This window comes from Euwallacea fornicatus, chromosome 20 (genome assembly GCF_040115645.1).
Source record: "Euwallacea fornicatus isolate EFF26 chromosome 20, ASM4011564v1, whole genome shotgun sequence".
Lineage (NCBI taxonomy): Eukaryota > Metazoa > Arthropoda > Insecta > Coleoptera > Curculionidae > Euwallacea > Euwallacea fornicatus.
In genome coordinates, this window is record NC_089560.1 from 2,881,189 (window position 1) to 2,896,837 (window position 15,649).

The 15,649-nt window shown below is 36.6% G+C and overlaps 1 protein-coding gene and 1 long non-coding RNA gene across 3 annotated transcripts in view; both read left to right on the forward strand.

Annotated features, from left to right (window-relative positions):
- Positions 1-4,662: 4,662 nt before the first annotated feature.
- LOC136345592 (uncharacterized) lies at positions 4,663-7,749 on the forward strand. The gene is made up of 3 exons (XR_010733170.1): positions 4,663-4,846; positions 7,327-7,457; positions 7,585-7,749. It is a non-coding gene; the product is annotated as an uncharacterized lncRNA (long non-coding RNA).
- A 223-nt stretch (positions 7,750-7,972) lies between these two features.
- LOC136345505 (C3 and PZP-like alpha-2-macroglobulin domain-containing protein 8) overlaps positions 7,973-15,649 on the forward strand; it is a 108,365-nt gene continuing 100,688 nt past the window's right edge. The window contains exon 1 of one of the 2 annotated variants that reach the window (XM_066293863.1): positions 7,973-8,059. The gene's annotated coding sequence lies outside the window, so the exon portion shown is untranslated. The remainder of the gene's footprint in view (positions 8,060-15,649) is intronic. The other variant, XM_066293865.1, reaches the window with a different exon arrangement.

Consider the following 15,649-nt stretch of genomic DNA (forward strand, 5'->3'; position numbering starts at 1 on the left):
AGGTAACTCACCTAGAAAATTGCACGTAGAAAAACATACTTCATCTAAAGTACTCAAAGGGGACTAGCAGTACTCGAACTCGACATTAAACATCCATATACTTAGCGAATCATTTATATATTGGAAAGTGTGTCCTTATATGAAAATACGGTCTACAGGTGTCCCGTCAACTATTAGAGATACAAAATTTTTAAACTGACTTAACTACTGTTTCACTTTTAGGGGACAAGTTTAGACTAGCTGCAATTGGATGTAGATGAAGTCCGGTTAATTATTGAAAATCCCATCCCATTCAAAAAATCTAATGTGAGTGCTCCACACTTTTATGCAGCATCTGACATATTTGTAAGCATTTTCGTAGGAAGCATGTAAAAAAATATCCTAACAAGGATTTTTTCTTTTTTCGTATATCCACAACTAAATTCTACCCTACAAGCAACATCAAGAATACCTTCCCTTACAAATAGAAGAAGAACCACCGTTCATTGATAAATTTAATGATACATAGTCACTTTGATCGTAACAACTATCTTTCAGGGAACGTTCCCTTGACGAAAATCTGTCGACTAACTGAAGTAGCTGAGTTCCCGTGAGATCTGTCGACTTTGCAACGCTATCTCAAGAAGCCAAGATGAGTGAAAGTTCTCACGAAAGTGCTTATTGTTTTCCGTTCCTTAAATATTTCGCTTTTACGAAAACTTATTCAGGCTTTAGCTTTAAGCGAAGTAACTTCGTGAGAATTTTATGGAATCCTCATTACTTGCTACAGCTTATAATCGAATACACTTCCGACGTGCGTACAGGGTGTTTTTTAAGTACGCGGTCAAACTTCAAAGGAAGATTCTTTGAGGGATTCTAAGACCAAGGGCTTATAGAAACATACTTCCGATAATGGTTCGTTTTCCAGACATAGTGTGCCAAACTGTTATTTTTTTTTAATTTCCCTACATTACAAAAAACTTTTAAATAACAAGATGCAAACTAATGCGACGTTGAAACTTGATGACAATTTTTAATGTAGCACAAAGGAATCTTTTAAGCTTAAAATTGCTTGTCTCCTATTGCCAGGGGCATGTACAGAGGTAACGCTGGAAATTTAACTAAAAGAAAACAAGAAAAATACTTTATTAGAATTACATTTAACAATGGTACGGATTTTTTTACAAAAAAACATACGAAACTCACAATAGATGCTAAAAATGTTCTTTTTGAACTTAAATGCCAGCATTAGCTCATCTCAACATTGCTGAACACACTGAAATATTTACGGACCATTGCTTATCTGGTGACATGAATCTCGTTAATTATTTTTCAGTGTTGATCGAAGTTCCATGAACGATAGACTTTACATGTTCCCGAAGCAAAAAATCTAACGGATTTAAATCCGGTTATCTGGGTGGCCACGACTGTACTCAATGTGAAAAAATGTAATTTTTTTTTTTAAGTTAGTGGCATGTAAATAATCAATAATAACCGGAATTAATACTGTCAAATTTCAACAAAATCGGCTACAGGATTGTTAAGATTTCTACGAAAAAACGATTAAAAACAAAAATTGTTTGACACCCTGCATTTTGAAAATTAGACACTACAGAATATATGTTAATATACATTTTTCGTCTTGGAATCACCCAAAGAATAATCCTTTGAAGTTTGATTAATTAAATAACACCGCCTCTATATGCATATAAACAGAATTTGCATATGAGACTCGCTATTTCCATCATAAATAGCATTCAATATTATAACTTTTTCAAATGTCCTCATTAGTCATTTATACTCAATCATGCGTACATTTTCAAAGAGCCAGTAGTAGTTCAATCGCTTCTTCAGAACCGACATTCCTATTACGCTTTTTAAAATTTTGCACTTCCCGTTAAGTTCTCTCTTTAAATCAACATCGCTTTTCACTTTTTGCAGTTTGGCGGCCAGTTAATAGATAGGACAATATAGGGTGTCCCGAGGAAATTGAAAGGCAGCCACCCACGACATTTATTATACTGCGCTGTCTGGAGGAATTTCCCGAGCTACACCCATTGATCTATCTTGGAAAACGTGTTTTGACGTAGACTTGACACATGAACGAGCAACCCCCTTAGAAGAGACGTTACATCCCTTCAAATTTTAATTGGATAGAAAGGTAGTGCGACGCCTAGTCTTAAGGGTCTTGGAACCCCCTTTACGAAAAGGCTATGATAAAAGTAATCTCGACGAGTAGTTTTTTCAAAAATTAACGTTCTCTTTGTCATTTTTAGATTTATTTGCAAGAAAAAAAATCAGATTTAGTTTGTAAATTCTCGACTTGTCGCTTCTGAATTTTGTCAGTTTCAATGAAGCGGTCTTGCAGCAACCCCCTTGGACGTTTGCCATTTGAGTAATGGAAATCCGTTAATTCCGCACGTTTTTGATTCGAATAAACCATATTTGCATTTTAAATATTTTTTATAATGAATAAAATTAGGTGCTAAAACGGCAAATTCGGTAACTTTGTCATTGACTGCAATGTAACTATGACCCTGCCTAATTACAATAATTCTAAATAACACATTTATGCGACTTTTTCGGCAATGCTAAAAACCGGAGAAATTTATCATCAAATGCATTTATGGACGTGGAAAACCATAGTGCATAAGGCATTTATTATTATTTTAACAACAAAATACATTAATTACATGCGAGAGAAAAACCATTGTTTTCAACAATTAAAACATATTATTTTGCTATCCACGTCCCGATAGCACTCTGCAATGCTGTACCTTAGGGGAACATTTTTGATGAGTAAATGAGGCTTTTTTGAATTAAACATAATGTATTAGTGTATTTTTATTATTAGTCGAAATTGCGAAAAAAACCTTTTAGAGGAATACTTTAGGGCGATGTAGGACAGAGGCGTAACAAAAACGATATTTTTTGAATTATTATGGTAAATTTGTTTATTAGGTACTTATTATTTTTTAATCAAATTTAAATATGTTTGTTTCGTCATTTTCATCATCAGCGGAAGCCTTGTCGATCGAGACACGATGTCATTTTCGTCTTGTATAACATGAGCCACGCAACTTTTCCACACTACGTTGCCCACTTCAATTATCACTTTCCAGATATCTTTCCACAACTGCGCCACTTATAATTGTCGACTTATTTATCTTTCATAATCTTTCTAATCTTTTTTTATAATCTTCCAAATTATTTCGATTGGGTTAAACTGTAAATAACAGGGAGGTGACCGCAAGGTTGTATGTCTTTATGCTCATTTTTGAAATTTAAAGGTTTTTTTACGTCTAATAATTTTTTTTTTTTTGTTAAAGTATGTATACTTTGATCCCTCGCAAAGTTGATTAGGTCCTATTTCTTTGTGCTATCGTTGGGGATCTTGATCGGGAATGTATAGTAACCGGAAACGATAAGGGGCGTTGTGTATTACAACGGCTGAGTTAGGAGATATGTTCGATGGTCCATTTTTCGGATAGTTGAGCAGTCATATCTTCATGGCAATCAGCCGAGGGCTGGCTTATATTTTTAGCGTAAAATAACAAACCCTTTGGCACAAATCCATTTTCACTGCCCGCGTGCAGAATAATAACTCGTTTGTCTCTCGAGCATGGGGTACCTGAACTGGGTTTTTTTCTTTTTTTTTTTTTTTTTAATTATCTACTGAACCGTATTTAATCACGCTGTGAGTGTTGAACCACGTTTCGTCAAAATAAAGTATACACCTGCCTACCTGTGAACATTCCCTAATTTTACGTAGATATTATTTATTATTATAAATATTGCTTGCGTCAGCGGTAGCTTAAAGTGGTCGATTTTTTTAAATGGGGAGTCCAAATCTGTCTATTAGTTTTTGAGAAAGATTGAAATAAATAAGAAAATGCAATACTAACTCGGTTAAATGGTAAGTAAACAATGAAAAAAAACTGTTGATACGAAATTGGTTTGTTTTTGATTTTCCGGTCGTAAACAGTATTTGGTGAAAAAAAAAATAAATAAATAAAATAAAAGGAGAAATAAAAATGAACAAGAAGAAGTGTAGAATTTCGATCCACACGGTATTAGGTGAATTTAATCACATTTTTAATTATAATATTGGATAAGATTTCGAGTCTCTCCCTCTTACATCGACAAAATATATTCCTCATCTCCATTTTAGCTAAATAACAACCTCATTTTTTCCCTCTAAAATATAACGCCCAACTGGAATCAAAACAAATTTTGCCCGCTCGACTTTATTAACGAAGCAAATTTCGAGGCATAAATTATGATACATCCGGGGTAGAGGGCAAATTAAACCATGTAACGCCCCTCCCTCGGGATCTTCGTGCTTATCTGCCAAATTCTGCTTATTTACTGCCCTTTTTAATAGAGAGCTGCGTCACTCAGAACGATCCCAAATTGGCATTTATTTATTTATATGTTTATTTTGATCTAACTTTATTGAATTGCTAAATATAGGGCGACATTACCGTGAATCTCCCGTACCCTATAATTTTCACCGAAAAATGTTTACCTCAACTTTGCAATACATAAAGGGATTCGGAGTCAGCCCCGCCCTGTATCCTGACCCCTCAACCCTATTTTCAACGCTTTAATGAACTTCCAGGAAGGGCGGTGGGTCGTTAACACACCTTGATGGTCTCTAGATTAGCACCATACTCGCAGGAATGCAGCAAACGAGTTTTCGGCGTGAACTTACTATTTTTATTAGAGGGAATTAAGTTGTCTTCTCGTGTTCATTAAGGGCAGCGAAACGAGTGCTTTCCCTAGAGCTTGGAACAAAAGGAAGGAGATATGATATCATTGGATGTAAACCGAGGAGAACTACAATTAGTGTAGAGAGCTCTATAAGGTATGTATGTGTGAGCCCCGTATTGTTTCACCGAAGCGTTTGAAATTTAATCTATTATTTGTGATAGTTTAAGACTAAGTTTTAGCCGAATATTCACACATGCTTCTGTGGGTGGCGATTCTCCACCCAGCTGCGACGGGAAAGACCTTTGGAAGGGGAACGGTATTTTATATAAGGTGTTATTTAAGTACGTGGCAAAATTTCAGGGAGTGATTATTTGGGGGAAATTCTCAGAGGAAAAGTTCACATCAACATGGATCGAGCAACGCTTCGTTTCCAAAATAGAGGGGGATAGTTTCCTGTCAATTCCGATCTATGGCAGAGATGCATTTAATTTCAAAATAAATTTCGCGCATCTCGTAAAGAATTAATAATTAGTCGTATAAATAAATTTCTTTAATATGAATAATTATAATTGGTCGTAATTGGGATTAGGCGTACGCCTGACCCATTCAAAAAATTTGCAAATTAATAACGTTGTAAAATAGTCACTTTCGTATCAGTTTGGTAAATATATCATTACAATCATGGTAAATGCAACTAAATGGGTGTAAATACAGGGTGATTCGTTAGCAATAGGCCGACCGGAAGCTGGTGGTCCTACACGGCAAGCGGCGATGATTGGAGAAAATATGCTTTATCCGAAAGTTCATAGTGTCGGATATGAAGGCTATTGAAAGTCGAAACTCCAAATCATTTTTCGCTATTATTCTGAAAACTTCTAAGTTGGACGCCGGAAAATTTGTAAAGTCGTGGTGTCGATTAAAATCCGTCCTGCAATTACCGCGTTGCCAATAGAGGGCGCCACTTATGGTCGATTTTAATGAATTTAGAGTAAAAAACCTTTCACTCTGTATGTTTAACATGAAGTGTGATTCAAAACTTGAAAGAGCGTTTATTTTTCCGTTAAATACGTGTTCCTGTTTAACTTCGATATCTTTGATCCATTATCGAGAAAAATCCACTTAACGAACACTATGTTTAAAAATGATAATTTGAGAAATTAAAAGTGAGAGAAACCAACTATATTTTCATTTTTTAGATAGCATAAAAGACATAACGTTTCAAATTTTTAAGTGTTTGTTTTAACTGTATAAAGGGTGTTTTATACAACTACCGACAAACCTTCAGTAGATGCAGACCTCATAAGAGCAAATACTTAGATAGAATAAAGTTGGTGTGCAAAATCGCTTCTTTTCGAAGATGCAGAGTATTTTTTTTTTTTTTTAATATTTTTTAAATATTTCAAAAACGCTTCGGGGTTAAATTAGGGACATGCCATGGGGAGATAAACGTGTATGTTCTGGAGTAAGCAGAATATTTCCATCTACACCAGCGGCCTCGGCGTAACCATCCCGCGTTTCTACACGTGTAGATTGCTCAGAATTTAACGGGAGCAGGTCTTGAAAGAAGAGTGTTATTTTGCTACATAAGAATCACGTTTGACACCTGTTCGTCTTCATCTACACCACTTTTGCCAGAAAAAAATGAAAATAATTTCTCCGAAGGTATTTTGAAAAATCGCCTTGGAGACCTGTTCCGGTTTATTGGTAGGCACAGGAACAAGTAATGATTTTATATCTTGAAAACGGCTAATAATAAAACATTGATGGGCCTTTTTTTTTAATTAAAAATCGATTGGAGATGGAAAAAAAGTCAGTGGCATATCAATTTTTCCTAATTAAGAACGTACCATTGCAGAGCTGCACGGAAACTACTAATGCAAGTGAGAGTATTCTGCCTTTTCCAGAACATGCTTTTCCCATTCTCCAATTTCGTGTGCTTATTCTAAACCGTTTTTGAAATGTAAAAAAAAAAAATATTAATTAAACATTCCGCACCGTGGGAACGAAGCGATTTTGCACCTAACTTTACTCAATCTAAATGTTTGTTTTTATGAGCTCTACATGCCGTGAAAGTTTGTCAATGTGTATATAAAACTCTGAATAGACCTCATTAGGAAATTCTACTTTATGACTCGCCTCATACTGGGTCGTCACGCACATTACCACCCCTTACATAAAATTATATTTCTTAACCGATTACATGAGTAGCTGTCACATCACAGTATTGATAAGAGATGTTTAGTACCTCGTTTTACTCAAGATTGGCATTTTCCTTCTGCAACCCTGCCAGATATATCTAGATAGGTCTAGAGTGATTCCAATTGGAGAAAAACCAAATTCGATAATTGTGGGAGGCACTAATGCTCTTATTGATATAATTGGATACCGAGCAGGTTTGCTCGTTAATATACGAGGTTTCTGTGGGGCTCTTTTGTTAGAGACGACTTTGTGTTAACTGGTGTCCATTGCGCTGACGAGTAAATTGACAAATCACAGATATTGATAAATTAAAGGAGAGTTCTTGCGGAGCCATAGCAACCTAGGTAGTCTTGGGATACCACTCTGTACAACCAGAAAATATTTCGTATACCTCCAGTGGAATCAATGTTGCCCTAATGAGGATTCTCTCTACAGGGTCCAGCAACCTTACTCTCCAAGTCATAAGTTCAGCTCCTGAAAATGCCCCCAGCTTTACCGGATCCTACCTACCGGATAGGGTCAGCATTCAACATCTACAACGTTTCTACCTTTTTGATCTTCTATATGTAGGTATTATGAGCGCTGCAAGAGCTTCGCTCCTGCAAATAATCATCTTTGAGATTACAACGAATTTAAGATACAGTCTCTGTTTCCTTGGGTAACCCATTGAAAGTGGGCATATTTGCACTTCAGGTACCATTGAAGAAGAAAATGTGGGGGCCTGTAGGGACGATTCTGGTGGTCGATCGGTCGTCAGTGGGCTCAAAGTTGGAGTAGTTTCTTTTTCATATGTGAGGTGGTCTGCAGGTTTCCCCTCGGTGTTTGCCAGAGTGTCATCCGATGCCGATTGGATTAGCTACACTCCGGACCAAATTTAAATAAATATTTATGAAAGCAAAGTTTGCTCTTTTATTTGAAATGCCTAATTGGCCAGCAAAATAGGGTTTATTAAGATGTGGAGGGTTAAGTCTGGAACGATAACACAGTGACACGGAAATTTTCTGCGCTAGCGCGTTCCAGTCAGATGTGGTCCAGAATAACTCTGGCAGAGAACTTCCCTCTTTGGCCAGTCATTCGCGGATTCTGTTTCGGTGCGGATATTTCTGTCGTTTCTGGATTACCGGCTGCGTTAAACGGGATCTAACCTGTACCATCAGCATAGCCTTAGGTGAGTTTCCAAATTTGTGGCTGAATCTCAAAGTACTTAAATATTTTGAATTCGGCGTAATTCCGTAAGATGTAGTATCAGACAGTACTGCGAATTGCAGAGAAGTTAGATGGGGAGTCGAAGTATCCGAAAAGATGAAAAGTATTTTAGTACAGACCACAGGGACTTTTTATGAACTTGCGGGCAAAAATACAGGGTCCTCCGGCGATTGCTCGGCTTTTGATAGCTTCAAAACTACTAATGGAAAAACTATTATAAAAGAAAAGACGTTTCCTTTCCTCTTTGGGAACTTCTCCCTTTTTAAAAAAGAGGGAGAGGTTGAAAGGGCTTATATTGAAGAAGTTACTTTTACGTATACGAAATAATCCAAAAAGGATTAGTCACCTTAAATTGTGCACTTAAAATAATTGAGTATAAAGTTTGCCATTTTCCCAGTTTTGGGGTGCTGCAATTTGCACTTTAAAATGTTAGTTTCTTAAGACTTACTAAACAGGATAACTTAAAAATTTTCAAAAACATTTTTAAAAAACTGAAAAATTACTTTCCGTAATTGAGTTAAAGTGATTACGCAAATATTTCATGTTATAATGGATATTTCAAAAGCAACGTAGGGAAGTGAAAAACGCTTTCCTCGATCTCAGATAGTTTGCAAATTGCAGCCTCCTAAACAATGAAAAATTGGGAACTTTATAGACAAGTATCGTATATACATTGATACAAATTCATATAAATTCCTTAACGTGCAAAGCCGCTTTTTTCTGCTCTATATCATATACTTTTTGTGCCCCCTCCACTTTCATCATATCATAGAGCAAGTTCGTGTTTGATTAGTAGTGTCCTTCATCATTCTATTACTTAGAATCGGCAATTATCTCTATTCTGACCTTATTTTATGATGTGGTTCATCGATTTCCGGACAAAACCAGCATAGGTCGGTTTCATCTTGCGAATCCTTGTAAGTACGGAAAACGGTCATTGATGTCGAAACGTTAATTATCATCATTCCATTTGTTAAATACAAAATGATTTAGAGAACTTCACGACCGGAAAGTTAACATTATGACCCGGATCAGTTATCAGGGGGATCTAGGAAGTGCAGTCGATTTTTTTTTTTTTTGCACGAATGCCAATTAAATGCATCGTTGCACACCGATCATGTACAGTTATGCATCAATGTACAAAGAATTTTTTTATGAAATACATCCTCACAAAAATTTACTGCCTCAGGACTAAAATATTTCAATTTGGTGCAATGTTAATATCTTGAAAAAATTTTTTACCACTGGAAATAAAATTCAATGAAAATAGCGGAAAATTCTATTTGAACAGGGAGAAATAGATATTTTTACTAATATAATTACGTTAAAATGACTTTGCTACGACAGAAAACAAATTTGACTTAAACTGACACACAAGGAGTCTTTTTCGGTTTTTCTTGGTTGGAGCTATGCACGATATCGAATAAGATAGACCTCAAAGTAAATACTTATTTACCTATCGATTAGTACGTACATACAGCTTCAACGTCCGGTTGTAACGCAAACTATACCTACTTAATAATTAAACCTTAATAAAACTACTTAGAAATAAAAATAAATAAAAAATATCCATTGCTTTCGGTTAAACGTAAAGGCAGCAAGATCCTCACATAACGGGCAAGTAAATATTGGACACGAAGCGACCAGGGAAATTATCACGATAATTGCACTAGTGCGAATTACCGCTCTAATTTGCCATTGATTGGTTCAGCGTAAATATCAAATTTTACCAGTGAATGGAACATCTTTTAACCGACGAAAGTTGTGTTTGTGAAGGTAGTAGAGACTCAGAAATGTGATGAAGGCGTTTACACGTCAACTGATACAAGAGGCTAACCTGATCTGACCGATTGGCCCTCCGATACAGTCAGAGCTACTTCCAGTACCCTGAAATATTTTCTAGCTTTCTCTTATTACCTCCTGCTATATACAGGGTGAGTCGGGAGGACCGTGCCAAACTTCAGGAGTGTGTTGTACATGAAAAATAAATGTAAAAAAACTCAAATGTTGCTATCCGATTTTCGTTTGTTTACAAGTTATAGCGTAAATAAAATTAAAACATAAAATTTAAAAAAATTATAAATTTCATGAGAAATTTCATAAATTAATACGTTGGATTGGTCGTGGTGGCCCTGTTAGTTGGCCTCCAAGGTCTCCAGACCTCACCCCACTAGACTATCGTTTGTGGGGTTGGTTTAAAACTGAAGTGTACAGAGTAAAAGTGGACACTCAAGATGCACTAATTCAACGCATTAGAAATGCTGCAGCTGCTGTTAAAGAAAGACATGAAACAATCAGGAGCGCAACGAATGCTCTTCATAGACGAAGCCGAAAATGTTTAGAAGTTAATGGCAATATTTTTGAACATTTACTTATGATATCCAAACGTTCATTTATGGAATTTCTTATGAAATTTATAAATTTTTTAAATTTTATGTTTTAATTTTATTTACGCTATAACTTGTAAACAAACGAAAATCGGGTAACAACATTTGGGTTTTTTTTACATTTATTTTTCATGTACAACACGCTCCTGAAGTTTGGCACGATCCTCCCGACTCACCCTGTATATTATTGAACCTGCAGTGAAGTTGCGTACGTTTGTTTAATATGGAACATCAGAGGAAATTATCGGTAAAACGGGGCATTGAATGTTGAATTTTGTTTTCAAACACTACAAAATTCTTTTGAGGCTCGAGTGGGCTGATCAAGAGCCATGGACCGCATGCAGTTTCTCTTATTGCCCCGAGAGATAAATACCGAAATAATGTGGGAAATTTTCCGTAGGAATCGCATTTCCTGAGACGAGACTTAGTTGAATATTAATTCCCATTTGTGAAAGTTCGACTCACACTTCTGAATTGAAATTATTTACTCCGTATCTCGAAAATAATCCCCGTCGCAACCACTCGAAGAAATAATTTTAAAGAAAGAATTGCAAACATTTTAGTGCTTTAATAAAAAGCCCTAAACTTTGCCTCCATATTCCTACCAAAGACCTTACTGCAACGCAAAAGAAGCAGAATTTCATATACGAACCTTTCAAAAGAAAATTAACTCAATGAAACTCCCATTAAATTTCCTGTATAACAACCATTATGCCTTCACAACAAGATATAAAGTTCGCTGATTGCTTTGAGTGTGAAGTTCTAATCTCTCGATTAACTTCTTCATTAAAAGTTGTAATTCGATTAAAAAAAACTTCAAGGAAAGTTCACATCTCGCCTGTCATGTATTGGCCGAGTCAAACTCCCTATAGAAGGATTTATGTATTTTCGATGTAAAAACTTTCTTTATAAACAAAACTTTTATAACTATCTGTAAATATTATTTTTATATGAAAGACCATCATACACGGATATAAAACTGAAAACAATTTTCCTCTCGAGTGCAATTTTGTTTGGCCGAGGGTTTTCCGTAAACGGGCACTAAAATAGACGGATGCCACGCATTTTCATATATTCATATTTATGCCCCATAAAACTTCATGAGAATTCTTCTAAGAATGCCTGCTAGTGTATATTTTGGAAAATACTGGATCACAGCAAAACGTATTAATATACTTATACTATAGGTTCCTACTAGACGGTCTTCGTAACGTGACTACCAAACACACTAGGCCTTTATGGGAATAAATAAACACTTTATTTTTGAATTCAATTTTCACGGAAGCACACGCCCTTTGAGGAAATCGGACGCGATTCGAGCCTTATAGGACATTCAAAGCAATTTCCACCCTTCTTTCAACCCAGAGTGAGAATAAAACTGTTTGACGCATTCCACATATTTGAATTTCTCCTGTAGGAGGACTTTTAGGGCCATTTACACCTTTTTTCCATAAAGTTCATCTAAGGGGACAGGACATTACAACCTCCCTAATAAAATATATAGGTATATTTTTACTCGTAAAATAAACTGCTCGACTGAAGTTTGGGATATATCTTTTTGTAACCCTCGTCAAAAACTAAGTCAAAATAATCATAAAAAAACGACGATAATTTTTAAATTATTTAAGAAAACCAAAAAAACAATAAAGTACTTTTGCAAAATCGAAAGTAATATAGAAGCAGCTACTCAAAAATTCAGGATGTCGTATGGCTGGCCCTCTTTAACGTGTATAACTGCTTCATATCGTCTTGGCACACTTTCAGTGAGATGGTTTATCATGTCTTGTGGTAAATTTTTCCATAACCGTGGAAGAAGTTTTCAAAGCTGTGACATTGTTCGAGATAGTGGTCGATGTTCTTCGACACTTCTTTGCAGCACGTCCCACACATCGTCAATGGGGTTAAGGTCAGGCGATCCTGACGGACGCGGTAAATGTTGGATGCCTACTTTTGTCAATCCCATTTGTAACGATCGCTGCACGATGTGGTCGGACATTGACGTTCAAAAACCGGAAATTTTCTCATACAGAAACTTGGATATTTGACGGAGTGCTGTTGATGATGTTCTCTTCATAGATTTCTGCACTCACTTTTCTTTCACACACGTTCAACTCATTTTCCCCACTACAGCAAATTCCTCGCTGGACCATTATTGTGCTCCCCTTAAAAGGAAGCACTTCTTGTGCAGTTCTTAAGGTTCTGCGTACTCCAAGGTTTATCCAGACCCGAACACTCTGATTGTCAGACTAACGGCCAAATCTGGACTCGTCCGTGAAAAATACAGAACGCCACTCTTCACCTCAATTGATGTACTCTCTTGCCCACTCTAGTCTAGCAAGTTTATTTTCTTAAGTAAGGGCAACTTTTCTTAGAACGCGTCTCGAGGTTTTGTTTACTGCTTTAAGTCTCCTACAAAATATTTCAATGGAAACTTGGATTTATGACTAATTGCCTACATGTCGACAGGGCGCAGATTCTACGCGCAGAAACTGTAATAAGTCAGTCTTGCGCACCCTTGGTTTTTCTGAGACGTTTCGAGTTTGTTGAAATTCTGTTAATAGTCTGGATATCACACTTTGAGAAACGTTGAAGAGCTGAGCGACGTCCTGTTGTTTTGATCCAGCCTGTAGCGTATCTGTAGCCCTGTTTTGTTCTCCTGAACTCAACTTTCTCCGAATCATTATAAAAATGTTCGAACACCTTTATGCAACTAAGTAAAGTAACAAGAATTCCCAAAATGGTGTGACATCCTACTTCAATATTTTTATTAGATTAAAAAAAATATGTGAAATAATAATAACAAACTTAATTTTTTTATTCACATTATTTGTTATCGCTTTAAGAGAGACACGAAAAAATATTTTTACTAGCAGACTGTTATTTATTAAGACTTGACCATATTCCTAACGTTCGTGGAGCAGTTCATTGAGTGACACATTTGAGTTGCAGCAATGCGTTTTATATGCGAAGTCGAAAATACCACCACAAAGAAAAGGGGCGCATATGCCCCTTAGAGGAATATGGATAAGAGTTCTTCCATGATTTCCAATAAAGCTAATATCGCCAACTGAGATAGCAGTGGCGAAAGTAAGGGCTAACACGCGCGTGTGTTAGGAAAATGATATGAATGACGGACATAGCGCAATGAACTAATCTGACCAAAAAAAGTTACGAATTTCCCTCATATGTATTTGTTACCTAATATGCAAATATTTAAAATATATAATTTCCTAAAGAATTTACCCCTCAACAAACACGTATTTCGATATTAATACCTTTCAACGCATTTAGAAACGAACGATAGAATAGGAACAAGAAGCATCAAAAACATGCAACAAATTCGTAGCTCTTTACGTAACTAGTGAGGACATGCCTAGTTTTATGTGATGAGTGAAATGCTGCCGGACGAGCGGAGCGAGCTTCCGCTGGCCGGATATAAGACGAGTTATGCAAAAGAGCATTTCCTAATGAGCTTCATACATGATTTTGTCCAATTTTATTGCACGATGAAGAAATCACATGAAAAGATAGAGCTTTTAACAAATTTATTGTTCGATTTTAACTGGTTCTGGCGTACGAGGCGTCCTGAAAATTATTAATAAAAAGGTCAAAAATTATGAGGCGTATTGGGGAGATCAAAATAATGCCAGTTCTTCATACACGTAATTGTTAAACCTATCTGGGATGCATATCGAACCATTGAGCCTGAAAGTGCGAGGTTGTGGCTCAAAGTGGCTCATAAACATTCTTTTTTTGGGGGTGTAAACGTAATTAAAAAATCTTGGCAATTTTGAGGACTATTAAGCCCATATAACTAGGTATTTGCCTTGTAGGTTAATAGCGAACTAACAGCATCATCAGATTAGGTAAATCCTCGTAACAAACAATTCCAAGTTAGAGCAATAAGTTTACCCTAGAGACTCTCCCAGAGGCTACTTATTTAAGCTTATGTCCAAACTTTACCGGAACTTCGTTAATTATCTCTGTCTCAAGGGTTAATTAATTCACTCCACTGTCAAAAGCACCCAGCTTTTCATTTACTTCATATGATATTATTGATCACCGTGTAGTGAATCGTATTTTCTTCACGAGATAAGGACAAAGGGCAAGTCGGGAAAATGACTTATATGTACGAGGACGGTCCCAGAAGTGCCCGACCCAAGCACGTGAAGGAAAAACATTTTTACAAACTTTTACATTTTTCTGAACGTACGCAGTCTCCTTTGAGATTGGTACACTTTTCCCAGCGAGATTCTATGGCTTTCACACCCTGTTTTCAGTGAGAAGCTTCGAATGTTTCGAAATAGGCATCAACCTCAGGCTCCACCTCTTCATTAGTGGCAAATCCCTTTCCATCGAGCCCCTATTTCAAGTTTGGAAATAGAAAATAATCTGAGCGGGTTAAATCTGGCGAATGGGGAGGGCGAGAAAAGGTTCGAAACCAAATTGATCGATTTTGACCATCGCGATGACGGAAGTTAGAACTGGTGCGTCGTCTTAAAAACAAGCACAAATCGACGTCGCACCCGTAAGCCTTAGACGCAAGCCTTTTAAGGATGGGCCTTTGTAATATTTAACAAAAAAGCGCCAGCTATATGGCGTGTCAGCTACTTCTGGGACTATCCTCGTAGAAGGCATTCCATGCAATTTCATGCGATTTTAGGACGGAATTGACAAAGTAAACATCAAAACATTCCATCCTTTGCCAACAGGGACAGGATTTCCGAATGGTATAGAGGGTCTCGTCTTGTAGAGGCTGGAAAGGATACTTAAATTAAGGGAGCTGCTGCAACAATGGACAGGATAAATGCGTTTGCATGTTTAAATTTATGTGACACGCCCATCTAAATCCTACCCCTGGGGAAGAGATGTGTGTCGAGTTTGTTATGGTAAAATATTAGGTACATCCTATAAAGTGTTTATATATTACATCATACACCACCAGTTATGATGAAGGTCAGCCATATCTCAGCACTCACAACGCGAGAACGGAATTGCAAATCTTGTCAAGTGCTGACCGTTTAAACTGCAAATTATCTAATATTTTCTGCCGCTCATGAACTTTGCAGCAGGGTTTAACAGAAAGTACGTTTTTTATATTAAATTTCTCATTTGAGACAACCGAGAAATTTTTCAAAGGGAACGTACCCTGATTCTGCGTCGCG